Source organism: Panulirus ornatus, chromosome 7 (genome assembly GCF_036320965.1).
Source record: "Panulirus ornatus isolate Po-2019 chromosome 7, ASM3632096v1, whole genome shotgun sequence".
In the NCBI taxonomy this organism is placed as follows: domain Eukaryota; kingdom Metazoa; phylum Arthropoda; class Malacostraca; order Decapoda; family Palinuridae; genus Panulirus; species Panulirus ornatus.
Genome location: NC_092230.1, coordinates 1,618,579 through 1,638,187, shown reverse-complemented (window position 1 = coordinate 1,638,187; position 19,609 = coordinate 1,618,579). Strand labels below are relative to the sequence as shown.

At 42.3% G+C, this 19,609-nt stretch overlaps 1 long non-coding RNA gene across 1 annotated transcript; it reads left to right on the top strand.

The window, feature by feature from the left end:
* The first annotated feature begins 856 nt into the window (after positions 1–856).
* Positions 857–18,598, top strand: LOC139749326 (uncharacterized). Its single transcript, XR_011712940.1, has 3 exons — positions 857–1,067; positions 1,705–1,794; positions 18,199–18,598. It is a non-coding gene; the product is annotated as an uncharacterized lncRNA (long non-coding RNA).
* The last annotated feature ends 1,011 nt before the right edge of the window (positions 18,599–19,609 follow it).

Sequence of the window (19,609 nt, the reverse complement as noted above, 5' to 3'; positions counted from 1 at the left end):
TCATCATGGTCGGGACCCGTCAGGTGGTTACACCAAGCGCCTCATTAAGAACCTTCCTGCTCCAGACTAGCCCACCTTACCCTACTCCCCCGTGGAGCGCAGCAGGGTCGAAGCCAGAGGAACACATGAAGCGGAATTTTCTTGTCAGATGCTAGTAATAGTAAGATCCAGTTGTTACTTGCGATATAACGTTCGAATATTGTATCATATATTATGGTATACAGTTACCAGTATTGTATGCTGAACCGTTCATAATGCTGTATCGTCACTAATGATATATCGATACCAATACTGTATTATCACTTATGGTATACCGCTATGAATGTTGTATCATTAATGACTCTCGCGTTTGAAGAATTTACTGTCCCTTAAGATATATATGCACGCAATCTACAGTGAAAACACAGCATTTCTTCCTTTCATAAATTAATATCGATGGTTTAAAGGCAAACAGGTTGATAGAAACATTGTTTACAGTAACATAACAATATAACGAGTTACCTGGATAGTCAGGTTGTGACTGACGTGTATAGTCCAGTATACGAGTGTTAGGTAAGTCTTATAAAACGTAATGAAATCAAGGTGCACTGTATCGTACGAAGCAGTTCGTCACATCCACCAATGTTTACAATAATACTTCGTAACAATCTAACTAGCGGTTCAGCACTCCTAGCTACTTGGTGGGCAGGTCCGCTGTAATGCCTGTGTGTGTGTGTGTGTGTGTGTGTGTGTGTTATTATAACTACATGGTGATTGAAGGGTAGAGAGATGATTGGCCGAGGTGGAACATATGGGTGGATGTGATTGGCTGGAGGGGCAGCAGAGGAGGAGGAGGAGGGAAACATGTCACTCCAGCACCTCTTTTGGGCAGCCGGTCACTCTCAGGCCACACAGGCCTGGCTGAGGCAGCTCAAGATTGCACGTTATCTTGTCAGTGTTGTGAGGAGGAATCAGCAGTGACAGACGTACGTCAGGTTGACGTAGGACGAGGTGTTGAGTGCTTCACAACACAACCTGAAGTCATGTGTAGATTATTTACCTGCTCGACCAGTCAACCTCCAGTAATTGTGAGTTTGATCATAACATTTTATTTTTACAGTTTTGCACAAGTGTTATGAATATTAGTGTTGTGCTGTTATGCGAAAGCGACAAGGATAAATTATGGGTTATAAGCAATTTGTTAGTTATGTTAGATTATACTACGTGTGTACGTTTTGGGTTATGATTGTGAGGCCACAAACTAATCCATTGTGCTGCTCGAGGTCCCTGTATGGCCTCCAGCACTAGTGTAGACAGAGGGGATGGTGCTGACCCAGTCTGCCTGCTGTACAGACTACCTCAACTGTGGGCCAGATAGTTTGTATGTAATTACAGGTTGAAAATCATTTTGGTTTTGATGAGTGTGTTTCAGGTTTTGTAGATACATAGTTCAGCATCACATTTACCTTCAGTATTGTGTTGACTGCTCAACTTCCCCTTGCCACTGAACAATGTGGGGCGCTAGGTGATCATCCTGGAAGATTCAGTCCTGGATGGTCGTCTTCCAGTACTGTATTATCACTTATGGAAGATCATTGTGACCGAAGCTTTTCCTAAATGTGCATGATCACATTTGTATGTTTCTATATTACAGAAATCATTTGTTTTCCTTGTTATTGATATTTTCGTATCAGAAAAATGAATTCTGTTCTATTTTCACTGCAGGTTGTGTGGTTATGTGGAGAATGTGCGTCCAGTGCGTCACAGAGAGAGGAAGCAAACCTCAGGACTCGAAGACGGGAGTCGCGTAAGCAGGTAATTAAAAACTGTAACCATAGCACCAACAGTGCATTGCTTAGTGATGATATTCCCTTCCGTTTCCCCGTAGCGGTCTGGGAAACCACACAATGAACCACACTTCCCCTCAAACCCAGCAGAAATAAAAAAACAACAATGATCATTAACGTACGTAATTATTCCCAATTACGTAACTGTTTTCAGAAAGCGCACAATTACGTTACTGGGTTTCTGGTTTGCGTAGTAGAACGTGATGTTGTTGGTCGTCTTGTGTGGTGATCAGGTCGGGTCTCGTAGTTATAATGATGTAGAGAACACAGGACACTTTCCCACCACAGGAATGGAGGTGGGGGAGGCTACATGCCGAAATTTTGCAGTTCGGGCTACTTATACTTCACGTAATGCCCAGGGCATGAGCAAGTGCCTTAGTCTTATACTTATAAAGTCGGTCGGTCACTGGAGTGGCGCGTGTTGCACGGCTGGAAAAATAGTTGAACAACGACGGCTTTTGTGTTGTTCGTAACTTAATAGTTACAGGAGGAAAACATCTGAAAGTCATTGCCTAGAAATTCGCTCCAGTTAAACAGTCGTTAGAACAATACAAGTGATAGTTAACACCATTATTATCATCATTATTATCATTATTATTATTATTATTATTATTATTATCATTTTTATTTTTGCTATTGTTACTTAGTCCCTGAGTCCCGTATCCAGGGACTCCTACAGTTTCAAGGCTGCGCTACAATAAGCAGCAGGGAAAGGATGAACTCCTCTCAAAGTGAGTTCTTTGATGAGAACAGTACTCCGATGATATAACCTCGCCATAGACGACTTTTTGCACTTGCAGCATAACCGCATGCAGGGGGGTGGAGTCCGATAGCGCCGTTGGTGATCATGTATCGTACAAAAATATGATAGATATTTTTAGATCACGCGCAGTGTTTTAGGGTCACCGTCAATCACACACAAGAAACATACATGATGTGAGTAATGTCACCTCCAGTGGTCATAGGAACACTGCTTAGTCTTGTATGATGATGTGGGACGAACTCAGTCGTCACTGGCCTGCCTCCCTGCCAGCCTGCCATCATCGTGCCACACAGGTAAAATGAAACTTCACTTTACTGTAAAGAAAATGCCAGACTCTTCATACTTATATCTCCTCATAGTCGTAACTTCTTCCTTTTATCTTACACAGAGAGAGAGATTGTGATGTATGTTGCCAATTACTGTCAATTCTTGTATTATTATTTCTAGATCCTTGAGTTATAGTTCTGGTCTTAACAAGCAAGAAACAGTCAGCCATTGCAGGTTATATTTCCAGGATACATCTCGTATTGATTGAATATATCATTAAATATGAGTCATACATTATATCTGTGGTGTAGTTGGCAACAGCGTTATAGATAATTACATTTTGCTAATGGATGATCAATGGATCCTCACTCCCGGACGTTAGATAATTACAGCAGTATAAATGATGTAGTTACTAATAACCCCGCTAATGGATCCTCACGCCTGAACATTGGATGATTAGGGTAATGTAATGCATGACATGCTCACTAATAACTTGACTAATGGATCTTCACACTGGAATATTTGAAGTGAACGCCAACATTATAACCGCACGAATATCATACAAAAGTTGTATATTCAAATACTATTTTCATACAGTTAGTATTCTGCTCGTAAGTATTTCGTCACTAATGGCATTATATCAACGGTAGTGTAAACCTAGTAGCGTAAACCCAATAGTGTAAACCCAATGCCGTTATTCCACGAGGTAAACCAGACCTCTAGTGACTGGGGTTTCCCTCTGCTTCTGAATTCAGTGAAAACATTAGCAACGTTTTCATAGAATGAAATAAGAATGATGGAAGTCATATTTCTCAGTTGTATTTCATAGCATCTTTTACCAATTGTTATAATTGTCATTTTTATATTTTTCAGCGAACGTTTTCAATTACCAGTTTGTGATTTATTCTAGCAAATTGTATGCCAGATTTTTGTGACTGCAAACAGCATTCCATTATGTTTTTAATCTATCATACCCACAAATATCCTTCAGTATATATATATATATATATATATATATATATATATATATATATATATATATATATATATATATATATATATATATATATATAATATATTATCCCTGGGGATAGGGGAGAAAGAATACTTCCCACGTATTACCTGCGTGTCGTAGAAGGCGACTAAAAGGGAAGGGAGCGGGTGGCTGGAAATCCTCCCCTCTCGTTTTTTTTTTTTTTTTTTTTTTTTTTTTTTTTTCCAAACGAAGGAACAGAGAAGGGGGCCAGGTGAGGATATTCCCTCTAAGGCCCAGTCCTCTGTTGATAACGCTACCTCGCTAATGCGGGAAATGGCGAATAGTACGAAAGAAAGATATATATATATATATATATATATATATATATATATATATATATATATATCCTGATCCAGGATTCCCACAGTCGGGACCACAGATAATAGAAAGTTCTTTCTTTTTCTTTCTCTCATGCATATTCGCCATTTTCCACGTTAGTGAGGTAGCGCTAGGAACAGATGAAGATTTGGCCTCATTAGCTCACATCCACTCGTTATCTGTCTTGTATAGCGTACATAACAATTAAGGGAGAAAAAGGAGTATATTCTCGTCAAGAACCTCACTGATCCAAAAGGAGTCCAACATTTCCCAACTCCTGAGTGGAGTGTAGCCATGAAAAGGCTCACGTAAGTCAACCACGTCCACCGACCGAGACCACATATCATTAAGTGTAGTGATACTGTGTTTGCCACGGCAGGGTAAGTGCAGGGCAGGTGATGGTGAGGGGGAGGGGGGAGCACATTTAGTGTCTCCAGTATGTGTGCAAGTTGCGTCTTAGGCATGTTGGGTCTCGTGTCGTACTCTGAGTCGTTGTGTCTTAGGCATGGTGGGTCTCGTGTCGTACTCTGAGTCGTTGTGTCTTAGGCATGGTGGGTCTCGTGTCGTACTCTGAGTCGTTGCGTCTTAGGCATGTTGGGTCTCGTGTCGTACTCTGAGTCGTTGTGTCTTAGGCATGGTGGGTCTCGTGTCGTACTCTGAGTCGTTGTGTCTTAGGCATGGTGGGTCTCGTGTCGTACTCTGAGTCGTTGTGTCTTAGGCATGGTGGGTCTCGTGTCGTACTCTGAGTCGTCGTTGTGTCTTAGGCATGTTGGGTCTCGTGTCGTAATCTAGGTCGTTGTTTGGTGTGTTGTTTGTTGATGGAGGGTTGGTTGGTGGCGGTGAGCAGCACGTACACTTGAGGCTCGTGTCTGTCAGGGGAGCGTGGTTCCATGTTGGGTGAGTGTGTGTACGTCTGGTGAAATGGAGTTTTCAAACTCCTCATTTGTGGTGACGAGCGTTTGTTGGGTCGAGTCGATACGAATGTGTTTTGTTGGTGATGTTTGGCGTGAGGGAGGGCGGATCAACGACTACAGACGGCTGAGGTGCGACGATGTGGTGAGGTTGTATCTGCGGAGGCTGGCGGGTAGCGAAGTTGTGGTCCAGATGGGAGGATGTCAGTGCTGACGCAGGAGTGGGTGTGTTGAGGTGGAATGGTGTTAGAAGTGTTTTTGTTTCGTTGTGTTGGTGTTAAATGTTTGTAGTTGTGAGCAGCTGGCGAGGCTTCAGATTGTTTTGCGTAGTCTACATTGTCTTGCCATGTTTACTTCTGATAAGGTAACAGAGATGAGTTAGAGTGGATCGGGTAAATTACTAGCAGAGCTGGTTCTTGTTCTTATCGTTGAGTGGTGCCGCGGGCTGTTGTGGGCGGTATTTAGTTTATTCATGGACTTCAGGTTGGTGTTTGTGAAGTGGGGAATGGAAGCAACGTTTGCCTCTTGTTCAAGTGAGTGGGAGTGCTTGATCTCACAGCGACAAGTGCACCAACCAGCAGGAACGGTGCATGTTAGCCGTGCTGGTGAGCCGCCTCTCTCCTGATGACACACTGGTATTGAGAGTAGACAGAAGCAGACCAGTGAAGAAGGAGCCGTATCGCCGCACAGTGCTTGTGGGTCAGGGCGAGTGTTTGGGGAAAAGGTTTGTACAATGTGGAGAGATGATGCAGGCATTACAATCACCGGTAGAGGCTCGCGTGGCTCCCGCTCTGACACCATTACGTTCAAGGCTCCGGGATGGAAGATAAGAACACTGTAATGGCGTGGTTACCACACACCACATGGTCTGACAAGGAGCCTCGCTTGTTTTCAACTAGGAGTCATGTAGATGGACGTTTCAAGTCCCAGATACTCGAAGACCTCGGTAGTTTGCCCTTTTTCCGTCGCTGTTGAGTCGCTTAGAGGAAGCAGGTCAATCCTGGTAAGGAGAGAGAGAGAGAGAGAGAGAGAGAGAGAGAGAGAGAGAGAGAGAGAGAGAGACGGACCTGGTTTTCAAAGGAGTGGATCCTGTCCTCTGTCATCCTTAAATCCCTCGTCTTTTCCTCGGATATGACGTCAACGCTCTTGCAACCCTACCTCCCGGTTCAACATGTGAACCTCCCCAGACAATACCATGGGTAATCTGTCAGCAATCTCAGGGGAGGGAGGAGGGGATGATCTCAGGGGAGGGAGGAGGTGATGATCTCAGGGGAGGGAGGAGGGGATGATCTCAGGGGAGGGAGGAGGGGATGATCTCAGGGGAGGGAGGAGAGGATGATCTCAGGGGAGGGAGGAGGGGATGATCTCAGGGGAGGGAGGAGGGGATGATCTCAGGGGAGGGAGGAGAGGATGATCTCAGGGGAGGGAGGAGAGGATGATCTCAGGGGAGGGAGGAGAGGATGATCTCGTGTTTGTAAAGGTTGAGAGGAGGACCACCTCCACGACTCCACAGACTCTCTCACAAGAACCAAATTTGAAGCTCAAGTAAGCAAGATATAAAAAGGATAGGAGGATATAAAAGGATAGGAGGATCATATATATATATATATATATATATATATATATATATATATATATATATATATATATATATATATATATTATATATTCCTATGAGTCCACGGGGAAAATGAAACACGAAAAGTGCACTTTCGTGTAATAATCACATCATCAGGGGAGACACAAGAGAGAAATATAACAGTCACTTGATATACATCAAAGAGACGAAGCTAGGACGCCATTTGTCTCCCCTGATGATGTGATTATTACACGAAGTGCACTTGGGAATTCCTCCCTTCCCAGCCTCCTTTCCAATAGATGGAAGAAAGACGAAAAAGCAAAAAAGTCTTTTTTTTTGTTGTTGCTTCCTGTAAGGGTGTTCTGGACACTACCTCGCTCACGCGGGAAAATAACAAACATGTAAGAGAGACTGAATGAAAGATACATGATTATGGAACTTACGTAAAGAAATGAAGTGGAGTAAAGTCTTGTATTGCCTCACAATACAAATGTGCAGCATCTCGTGTGTGAGCTGTGGTAGGATATGTATTTATATGTTAATCATTTGTACATATTAATGCCATAAAGTTTTGATAGAATAATGAGCCAGATTGTTCAGTGTAAGTGAGGATTAAAATGATCCAGAATTGGATGAATTTTCCTCTTTATGCACTTTAATGTATTGTCTCTTTTCATCGTTAAAAGTAATGAGCGCCGGTCGGGAATTTATCTCGTTAACCGCTGAGGTTAACGAATGATTTTTGAAAAAGTTTTCATTTCGTCGTATTACCCCGGCGAGGGACTGCACACATTTGTGTGGCGTAACTCTAACGTGTTTTCTTCTCTCCTTACACCAGGAACTTGACATAGACGAGGATACGGGAAATCCTTGGAAAAGAAACTCATAACTTGTGTATATTTACATATCATTACATTGTTCAAATGTGTACTTTACATACTGGTATACACATGGGCCCAGCCAACATAGTATACAGTTGTTTACGTACAGAGAAATGATGAAAGCTCAAACATACAGTAGTTTCATATCTGTATAATGATCTATACACAAAAGTTAATGTCGCTCAAGGGTGTCCTTTCATATATATATATATATATATATATATATATATATATTAACTTTTTTCCCGTCCAGTGGACGTGGCTGGCTTCCTGAGCGCTGTAGGAGCCCCGTAGTAAGGGATCCTTGGCCAGGAGGGTAAGGTTATCAGGGTTTCCCATGATAAACTTGTTTTTCCATTAAGGTTCAAGAGTATGAAGTTCATTAAATCTTATTCTAGATTTCATGTTAGAGAGCGTAATAATCTGATTAACATTAAAGAGTTTATTCCTGATGTTTCACATGGCAGGAGTGGAAAACAGAATTAAAAGCCCGGAGATACAAGGGCTGGCGGGCGCATCAAAGTGGTGATTCGCGCGAATGTCGCGCGTAAATAAATTTTCTGTGCTGGATCGATGTTATCAGCCTGATGAATCAGTGTTGTCAGCGTCTGCTGCATGACTGAAATATTACAGCTTGGCCTTTTACAGCTGTAGCCTTCTCTTCTCGCTGCTCTGTAACTCGTGTGAGGGAGACAGTTTACTTATAAGAATGTTACTTTTTTATCTATTTTGTCAGCTGAATAGATTTTTGATCAGTGTTTATGTAATGGTGCGATTTGATCATTGTGTCTTCGGCTTCTACTTGGAGCTATTACATATATGCAGGGCGACGTATATTGGCTTACATGTAATCGAATAGTTACTTTATTAAGGGCTCCTTAACCTGGACTGTAGCGTCAACAAGTCCCACAAAATTGTCATCGGTTCGAATCTTGTTGTGCGTTGTTCGCTGTGTTGTATACGGCATTTGGCAAGGCTGTATCGTTGGAAGTACGATCATGTCGAAGCTCTGGCTTCGAAGGAGTATGCATCTCCCTGCTACTGGAAGTGGGATCCTTCTGAAAGGTTGTGGATAATATCAGGATCTCTTACAGAAATTATAGATAGGTGAAATAGTGTGTGTGTGTGTGTGTGTGTGTGTGTGTGTGTGTAATCACCTGTTCCTACCTGTGTTAAGTGAGCAGTGCTCATAGTTCCGACACTGAGGCCCACATAATGGCTCAGCCTTCTTTGAAAAAAACATTTAAAGTCTTGTACACAAGAAAGTCTGGCCGAATTCTAAGTTTCAGTGATGAGAACATTATAGTGTACCAAACATAGAAGCAACAGGAGCTCATCATTAACAGACACGTAACAGTGAATAACAACGGAGAGAAAATACTCAGGTCTGACCACAGTCGTCAAGAAGAAGAGCAACTAAGAAGCAGCGTGAATGAGTCATATGAATGGAGTATCAGTGAGACGATTCAGATGACGTATGAATGAGAACTTAGGAAAGACACAGCTCAAAAGGAGAGAGTTTGAATAGGTTCAAATTGCAACCGTTGAATGAGAAGCGCATTTGAATGCCTAGTTACAATGACGGAATTTGAAAGTTTTCGTTAAATGGCAAAGTTGAATGTAACTTACGAAACTGGGATTGAAAACGATGAAACTGAAAGGCTATGATTACATTCAGACAGTGTAAAGGTTAAACGTTTAAAGGATCGAGTCCGAGGAATATCGATATATAAACCGACTTTAGAATTTCCCAGTTAAATGAAGAAGTTTTAATAACTATAAAGTGACCAAGTTTAAAAGTTTGCTTTGTTTTACATTTAAAGCAAGCATAAATTAATCAGAGTTTAAAAGTTGTAGTTTTACTGCCGGATTGCACAAGTTTGATGTTCAAACGACGTTGTTTTCAGGTCTGCGTTTAAATGTGACATTAAGTAATGTGAGGGTTACGTCCGGAAGACGGATTTCGTCGATTTGTTGATAAAAGACAGTGTTTAAATGGCCGGATGTTAAGTTCACGCTTTCCGAATGTCCTTGTGTTGATGTCGTTATTTTCAAGGTTGGTGTGTACCAGGTTCGCTGAGTGGTAGAAGTGCGCACCCACACCTCTATTAAGGTGTATTACTCTCACCTGAGGTGGTCTGCTAACTTGACAGTAATTGAGGTAGTGAAATCCAGTGGTTCAGTATTGTAAACAAGTTAATCTCAAATCATAGAACAACGATTGCTCAGTGTTGTATATATATATATATATATATATATATATATATATATATATATATATATATATATATATATATATATATATATATATATATTGTTGTTGTTGTTGCTGAAACAGGAGGATTTTGATACGTCCTTACCAGATACAACAGCCAATTGAATTTAGTGGGTGACGTCACGGCGCCCCCGTGTGTGTGTGTGTGTGTGTGTGTGTGTGTGTGTGTTTACTAGTTGTGAGTTATGAGGAAGGAATTTCATTCTAGTGTTACTCCGTCTCTTAACCTTGTACATATGTACTTCTTTACTTCTGTGTTTATACACACACACACACACACACGCACGCCAGCCCAAACCAGGGACCCATATAGCAACTAGCCCCGTGGGGAGGATGAACACCTAGGTTGGGTGTAGGCCGACTGCCGTAACCAGGATTCGAACCATTTGAACCCGGGCGGGCCCACTAGGACTCATAGTCGGGACCTGGTTAATCTTACATTCATTTTAATTTGTGATAGATATAGACAGGATCTACAGATATCTATAGAATATGGACGGGAATAGGTGTCTGGGATATAGACAGGATAGACAGCAATAGTTGTGTGTGGGATATAGACGGACCTAGCTAACAAATATGATGATAAGGGAAAGGTCAATATATGTAAGGTATTGTGGAACTGCACGAACCGCCAAGCACGTACGTATATGGTTATCCCCTTGAGCACAGCAGTGTGGCCCACGGCACGACGGTACGACCCTTGATCACGACGGTACGACCCTTGATCACGACGGTACGACCCTTGATCACGACGGTACGATCCTTGATCACGACGGTACGACCCTTGATCACGACGGTACGATCCTTGATCACGACGGTACGATCCCCGTAGCAGCAGGAGGTAAGGAACGAGGGACACCGCACCACATTTCCCTGGGCTGACATCAAAGGTCTGTGTTGAGGATGAATGATCAAAAATCTGATTGTAAATGATGAGAGAAAAAAATCTTGCCGTAAAAGTTTATGATGGTTAATTTACCTAACGATAAAACAACAGAACAAACTCGTCAGTAATACGATGATGGGGGGAGGGGAGATGGGGTTGTTTTTGTATGTGTGGGAGGAAGTTTGGTTGTAAAATGTCGGTAATTATAATTACCTTGACTGTTGTGACGTGTGTGTGTGTGTGTGTGTGTGTGTGTGTGTGTGTGTGTTGCGGTAGGAGAAGATGGTAGCGTAATGATGTACTGTGTACTATTAATTACCATGTAATGTTTCTGACCCAACATGATAATGTGTGAGTACATTACGGTAGGTCATGGCAACCATTGTTCCTACCTTAACAGCGCTCTGACCCCCCTTAACAGCGCTCTGACCCCCCTTAACAGCGCTCTGACCCCCCTTAACAGCGCTCTGACCCCCCCTTAACAGCGCTCTGACCCCCCTTAACAGCGCTCTGACCCCCCTTAACAGCGCTCTGACCCCCCTTAACAGCGCTCTGACCCCCCCTTAACAGCGCTCTGACCCCCCTTAACAGCGCTCTGACCCCCCCTTAACAGCGCTCTGACCCCCTTAACAGCGCTCTGACCCCCTTAACAGCGCTCTGACCCCCCTTAACAGCGCTCTGACCCCCCTTAACAGCGCTATGACCCCCCTTAACAGCGCTCTGACCCCCCTTAACAGCGCTCTGACCCCCTTAACAGCGCTATGACCCCCTAAACAGAGCTGAGTCAGTGGCATAGCCATCGATGCTGCCTTAACAAAGCCGGATTAATAAAATCAGCACCGACGTTGCATTAACACAACCAACACAGTGGTAGTAATGACACCACCTGGACAGAGCCGACCCACAGTAACATAGCACCAGTGTTGCAGACCTATCAACATCATGACCAGCTGCCCACGTCATCATGTCAGCGTTAACACCAGCTGAGCGTCAGACGTTAACTGTGAGGATGACAGGTACGCCCAGGTAGCCCAGCATCTGATCAACGATGAATGAAAACGAGATGTTGGTACCTGCGTTGTGTGGGCCTGGTACTACCTGTGTACATCTTATTATCAAAGTGTAGAGATGTGGTTATTGAGTAGAAAGGAGAGAAATGACAGACATTAAGTTGCACGTAATGATCAATATTCCTCCACCTTAAATATTAACTTTGATATTCTAAATCATGTTTGACTAGCGATGGTATTCATCTTGTAATACTAACACGAACCTTTTTTTTTTTCACTGAATAAATGTCTGTTGGATAAGCTCCTGTTTTACCTCACACTGAGGAAGTACATAAATTTAAGCTCGTTATTTTATGTAACTTTTTTTTTTATGGTGGCTTTTCCTAGTGATTTTTGATGGGTGATCTGAATGTACATGTAGGGCACACACACACACACACACACACACACGTACATATTAACCAAAGTCACAGGAAATGAAAACACAGGTCTCAGAACTTCCACAAGTGCTGATTTATATAAAGAAGGTCAAAGTTTGATTGATGAGAGTAAGATATGCTGAATATTCTGGACCAAAGTAACTTTTGGCATCAAAGGTTACGGGTGATGGCAGCGTTTGGCAGACAAGAGAAGTTTTATACAGGTTTGTGGTAATCTTAAGATCTGAACATTTTCACCTGATTCATCTTTGTTGATCCGTTTTATATAAACCAGTAGCGTCAGCCATCAGAACGCTGGGTTCATACACGACACTCAACACCAGAGATCCACTTACAAACACTGATAGACTAGTACAGATGACACATTGTCACATACTCAATAGAGAACCACTTGAAGCATATACAGACTTGTACACATGACATAACATTATAGACTCATTTTACAAATACAAACAGACCTGACACTCAGCGTTAGAGACACACTTTATACAGACAGACAGACACATGAAGCTGTCAGCGTTAAAGACGCAATATATAGACACAGACAAAGACAGAGGCACACTGCTCTATCATCCTGGGGCCATACACACAGCCCTAACTCTTCCCCTGCCTCTGCCACCACCACCACTCACACCAGACCCCATCCATTCTCGTAATCACCGTCCCAACACCCATTAAAGCGAGTTTCCCCAGCTCTTCCCCACCTTGTATCCATTTACCTCCACACACGCCTGGCTGCACTTCTCTCATCTTTAACCCTCTCTTTTGCTCATATATTCACGAACAAACAGTCACTTTGATCACACTTTTTGTTTATCTCGTTTTGACTGGCTCGTACCACCACATGCAAATCATTTATTGAATGTTTTTTTTCATTTGGTCAGACAGATTGCTTACAGCTATGATTCCATTGTTTTGGTTGTAATTTGAAAAGTATTGGTATGTGTAACTACTTGTTTGTTGTTACTTATTTGTAGGTGCTGGAAGTGTGTATATACTCCAACGGTTCGGCCCCTCCAAAACATATATTGGTCCAGCATTGCTTTGAACACAGTCAAACTTGTTGTACACACACTGAATTTCAGCTGTCAATTATTCTGTTGCTTTCGAGATATTTCCTTTCATCCTCCACATTACTTCATTATGAAGCTTTCTCATATGTTCCCCAGACCTCTCCACCCAAGCTCAGTCTGTCTTTACCCATCATAGTTCATCTGTTCAGAATCTGGTAAGTGATGGGTAAGATCTCCCTTATTCCTAAAAGTTTTTTTTAGGAAAGTAACCGCAGTACTCTCTCTCTCTCTCTCTCTCTCTCTCTCTCTCTCTCTCTCTCTCTCTCTCTCTCTCTCTCTCTCTCTCCTCTCTCCTCATATCCCAGATCCACGTATCTAGGCGCCATTCTCATTGTATATACATACTCTCTCTCCAACATGTCTTTCTGCTTCCATAGACGGAGGTTCCACAGGTATAGTCCATAATTAAGATTAGATCTCACGTATGTAGCATAAGATAAACATATCTCAGTCATAAAGCTGTATGATATTTCTGTCCTCTTCATTCCAGTAACGCATTAACTGCTCTAACATTCTCCCAGTGTGTCCTTAACGACCTATAACAAGCAATCAGACGACGAACACATGTTCCCGACCATCACGACCACTCCTTTTTATACCGGAGACCCCTCCCATTATGCAGGCAATACATCAGCCCCCCTTTGCATCTTGCGATCACAATCTTATCTCTTATTACTTTTAATTGGCCACGTCCACGGCTTATCTTAGCACTCTGGGATGGCGCACCCTTCTACACCAGCCTTCCATGGGAATCGGATGCCTCCAGCTGTGCTGTGCTGGGGTGTACCGAAGTCTCTCTCTCTCTCTCTCTCTCTCTCTCTCTCTCTCTCTCTCTCTCTCTCTCTCTCTCTCTCTCTCTCTCTCTTGGCTGGAGTGGAGTCTTACTTTCCTTCTTCTACTAAATCTGTTTACCTTCCCAGTCGTAGTTTAACCGTCGACGTGTCAGGCACTGACCCAGCATATTTGGGCCTGGAGACTCACTGGTCTTGCTCAACCCCCACTCCCTCGCCGTCATTTCTACCTGGAATCATTTCAGAGTTGTTGACTATAGAGTTGAGCTCATCGTAAACATAAAGGAATCATCTGTTTTGACCACAACTGATAAATCTTTCAGATGTTTAAGGAAAGGCTTCTCCAATAACTTCTGTAATTTTGTAATCCCAAATATATAACATATCGATTATAGTTCATTATCCACATATACTGCCAAGGTGACAGAGCGCTTCCGGATCCCCCTACTGTCTTCCCCATTCTTTTACATCGCCAACTTTTGTCATTTCCTTCTGTGTCACCAACACCCTACCATCATACGACCTTGTACCTTCTAGAAGGTCTATGACACATCAAGGAAGACGCTCTCCTACTTAAACATCTCTCTTATCCGTCTTTCACCTCCCCAATTATACTCTCATCGTCTCTCATTGTCACGAACAGCCTGATAAGCGACACCATATAAATTGACTTTTCACCCTCCACATAAGGACCCATTTCTTCCTCGTCTGTGCTACTTTGGTGACTTTTAACAGAAAGCAATAGAGCCTTAGTAACACACTGACCTGCTCTTAATCCAGACTGCTGATAATCACTCAAACATGTAAATGTTATCAAAACCAGTATATGATCCTTTTATGGTGTTTTACCAACCCTGCAAGTCAGCAGCATCGTTCTCTAGCACAGAGGATCAATAGGATCTATGATGCCGGATATTGAAACCGTATCATCTGCACATTTCCAGTCCCTCGGGACAACCCCTGTTGCAATCCACTCTTTGTACGGGATCTTTGAGGCTCAGCAAACTCCGGAACGCACACACACACACACTCTCTCTCTCTCTCTGTACGTATCATGGGGATATCCATCTGGTCATGGGGATATAGTCACTTCAGTTTCCGTCAGTAGTGTAACAATATCCTCTTCGTCTGTAACAGTTTTATTCAGCCTTTCTCTGTTCAGATTACCAGCCACTACCAGGGGTTAGGCAGGCAGGTGATCTTTGATGCTATTCATGTGTTGTTCGTCGCTCTATCTCCGTTCTCCTTCCCCTTGATCATGGTGATCGTCTTAATTACTCAGTACCAGTGCGCAAGGAGGTGCTCTATACCTTCACAACAAGTCTTTCCTCTTTATTAGGCCTGACAAGCCATGTCTTGTTACCTCTGAAATGATCTTTTAGTTCGTGTGTCTGGTCCTCATAACATCACTATACTACTATCCACTGCTGAACACTGTACACCCACGCTGAGATCCCTCTCCTGGTCTGTGATAATGTAGGAGATTGCTCATCTCCCCGTGATTACCTCAACTATATTGTTTCTCTTGATTTTCCCTGGGCTTCCAACCCAGGCCACGATCTCTTCATCAACATAATCCTTCCTCACCACCACGACCACCACCTGATCGCTTATTCACCGTTGGTTCCAGAGCTGTCTGTGTAAACCCCAAGCCCATCACTCATGGACGGCCCCGCCTCCCCTGCCGCTGTGGTTGGTGCCATAACACTATGGTGCAAGTCGACTGTAGTTTGATAACTCGCCATCCCTTGTGGTCGATGGTCATGTATCGTAAATGCCAAGTGATTTAAGATGATCACTCGATATAACTATTACGTTACCTGGTCCATCTACATAGTCGGACGTCTCTCTCATTCCTCACCACTGTATTCGTTCCTCTTTCCTTGTTCTCTTATTATACTAAGGAAGGTTATATATATATATATATATATATATATATATATATATATATATATATACATATATATATATATGTATATATATATATATATATATATATATATATATATATATATATATATATGTATATATATATATATATATATAATATATATATATATATATATATATATATATATATATATATATATATATATATATATATATATTACTGCCTCTACCATGACCTTATTTTTGACCTTTAACCTTCTTGGTCTAATGCTTCGGTTCCCTAACGCGGTATAGTATATCCCTTTCTTGCACCGGTACCCCTCCACTCCTCCACATATATCTTCTGTCTCTTCTGGTAATGCCTAGACCCACTCCTAACACCCTCATTCAAGTTTGTGTCTATAGCATTTACTATATCACCATTATATCTATTTGGTTCATTATACGATCGTAGTCAAGACATGTATACGTCATCTGTGTCTAGTATATTGGCACATTTAGACCTGACCTTCTCGATCTTCGTACCTATATCTGTATATCCATTTTCCTTCGTGTTTACCACAACCCTCGTCATTACCAGGCACTTCCCTGGATCGTCTGGCTGTTGTCAAAGTGTACCTTCCTATCCTGTGTTGATCGCTTCATAGTCACCCGGAAACCCTCATCTCCTCCTCCCAGAGGGTCACTGTGAATTCAGTGCCTCAGCTGACTTAATATTCTCCCTGACCTACTCAAGCCACTTTGTTCTCTCCAGGTAAGTGTAAAACCCTCTTAAACTTTTAGTCCTTTTCTGTATCACGTTTACTCTCCAAAATATTTTCCAGGTGGCGAACGTAATTTGATATTAAGTTAGTAAAACAGAACTTTACCTTGTCGTAGTTTCCCAATCTGTAACATCGCTCAGTATCACCTTTATTATCACCGTTGTATTTCTCTCACTCCCGCCCGCTGCCACAGCTCAGATCTTCCTCACATTCTGTACATTATTCCTCTCCCTTCTCATCCCCCTCCCTCTCACTCCCATCTCTTGCTCCTCGCCCTAAATATAATCACCGACTCTTTCCTGTCCGACACCTTACTAATTGTTTTCGCATACGTTGTGTAATCTCCTCACTCATTTCAATTTCAGATTCTCTTTTGAAGCGTCGGTTAACTGTGAATGACACTTCTGACACGTTCACTATCTGCTGTGCTTTGTTTACCACCAGGCGCTTCACCAACTGTGGATGGGGTCCATTTGCTCACGAGAATAAACTGCTTTCTCATGAGAATAAACTTTTGAATTTCGAAATCTGAATTTTTCCGTCTGTATTTCTGCATCCAGTTCCTCCCGACATTCATTCATTTACTTCTGCTGTTATTCACCTTTCCTCCTCATCTTATTCATCTTACCTTCAGTACGACTCAGCCCCTCCTTAACTCACTGTCATCCGCTTTCCACCCTACCTAACTCATCTTTACCTCACCATCATTCACCATCTTACTTAACTCATCAACTACTTTCCTGAACACTACAGTAACCTCATCGTTCAACACTAACTGTCTCTTGCGATGCCTTACGTGTATTTTGACAGATTACATTTCCTGATACACCATCTTCATAATCCCCACAGGTCGTGTGTACCTCACCATTCTAACTCATTTCCTCCCTCATCGTTCACAATCGGTACCTGCCTCATCTAAACCCCGTGAGCCCACTCACAACGCACTCACACAAGGCTGCATCACGACTCATGCACGTCCCTCACACGTTGCTGTATGATCAGTATTGTTATCATTCCCGCGTGTTATCTGTCGGTGGTGATCGTCGCACTCTGCCTTCCTGTGGTCTTTACCTGCTGATAACCGGACATATCTGATGTCCAAGTCGGGGGTCACTACGGTGTGTGGTGCGAGGAGACAGCTCTGTCCTCGTGATGCCCATTACCTTTACCATGTGTCTCTTGTATGTATCATGTCTTTACTCGTATGTGTACACACACACACACACACACACACACACACACACACACACACACACACTTGCCTGTACTCGTATATCGAGACTGGACACTACAGGATGTGGATCACATCGGTGTACACCTTCGCCGTGCATCATTCCGGGTTTGCCATGCTTTTCTTCATATTGTTGATGGATTGAAGTTGATGTTATAAGGATTATTTTTCTTAGACTTTGAACATTATCTCTAAATTTCAATATCAAATTTCCGTATATGTAGAAGAACTCTAACACACATGCTTGACATTTGAAGGTGGGTCGTGTTGCATTATGCTGTAGCCGTCTGGACTTTCGTCTCGTGGTGTGAATAATTCTGGATCTGCTGCAGATGAGAACTTCAGGTGGAGCTGGAAGTATCAGGAAGGTTGTTGTGAATGGCTCAACCAAATGACCAAAAAATGGAGACAACAGTAGAGTGATTCGACGTAGATGATTTGATGGTTTGATCAATGGTGGCGCATGCTTATCTCTTCTTAACAACAAATGGTGTGTTTTTCTCATCCTTTCAAATTTACATATCTCAAGATGCTTGAGATTATATTGTAACTCATAGAAATTAATTCTTTATTTGATCTTTTTTAAGTTCTGTGACGATTTCTGATTCTGTTGATTTTGATTTTCATTTTTCCCCATGATGATGGTAGAATACTGTCAAGGGAACTGGCACCAAAAAGAGTAAATTCGAATACAGTTTTCAGTTTAAGATGAAGCAAGTCACTTACTGGTCCAGCCATGCTGGTAATGTGACGTTTCATGGGCTTATGCCTGAATAACCTGAACTCTGATACGTTGAAGATATTGCATCACTGGAAGAACGAAAAAGATGATTTTCTTACCCAGTTGTTACACTGAGGTTGCAACATTTCTAGACACAAAAAGAGAGAAAGAAAGGAATATATTATCAACCTGGCACAGCGAACAAAGACGCATACCATCCACTTCAACAGAATGTATTTGCAGTTCTGCATTTAGTTTTCATAAATTCTTTCATGTATTCATACACTTCACAGATTCATGTAAGAGTTGATCGAGATCAGTCTTGCCCCATCACCTGAGCTCTGGTTCGTGTCATCATGATGGCTGACGCATCGAACTCGGAAAGATTAACCTGTTTTATATTGAGAGTGAGTTTAATCTTTACATTCTGAAAGCAAGATGCATTGAACACGTCCTTCACACAGGATCCTGTTAGATTAAATATCATTCTCTGCCAACCACAGACCCTGCAAGGAAGGCACTCACTCAGGCTCTCAGAAATTACGTTGGCTTTATACCACAGTTCGCAAGGAATCACATTTGCTTTATAATGATGTTTGTAAGGGAATTACATTAGCTTTATGTTGGTGTTCCTTACGAATCACGGTAACCTTATAATGCTGTTCGTAAGAAGTTAATGGACGGCAGATAAACAGACAGACTAACATCAGAGTGATTCATAATCTAGAAAGTACAGAGATTACTAAAACACAACCGGTTTTAAAGCTGAATCAGTCTTTATGTTCTGGTTAATGAGTAGATGATGAGCCAGACGACCTTGTCCAGCATCATGTTGTGTCGGGTCTGGCCAAACACGCAGCCAAAGAGTTTTTCCTCTACCACAGTAACCACAATCTTTTCCCTGGCCCTGTATAACGCCTTCTAGATATTCCCGTGTGTCACCATCT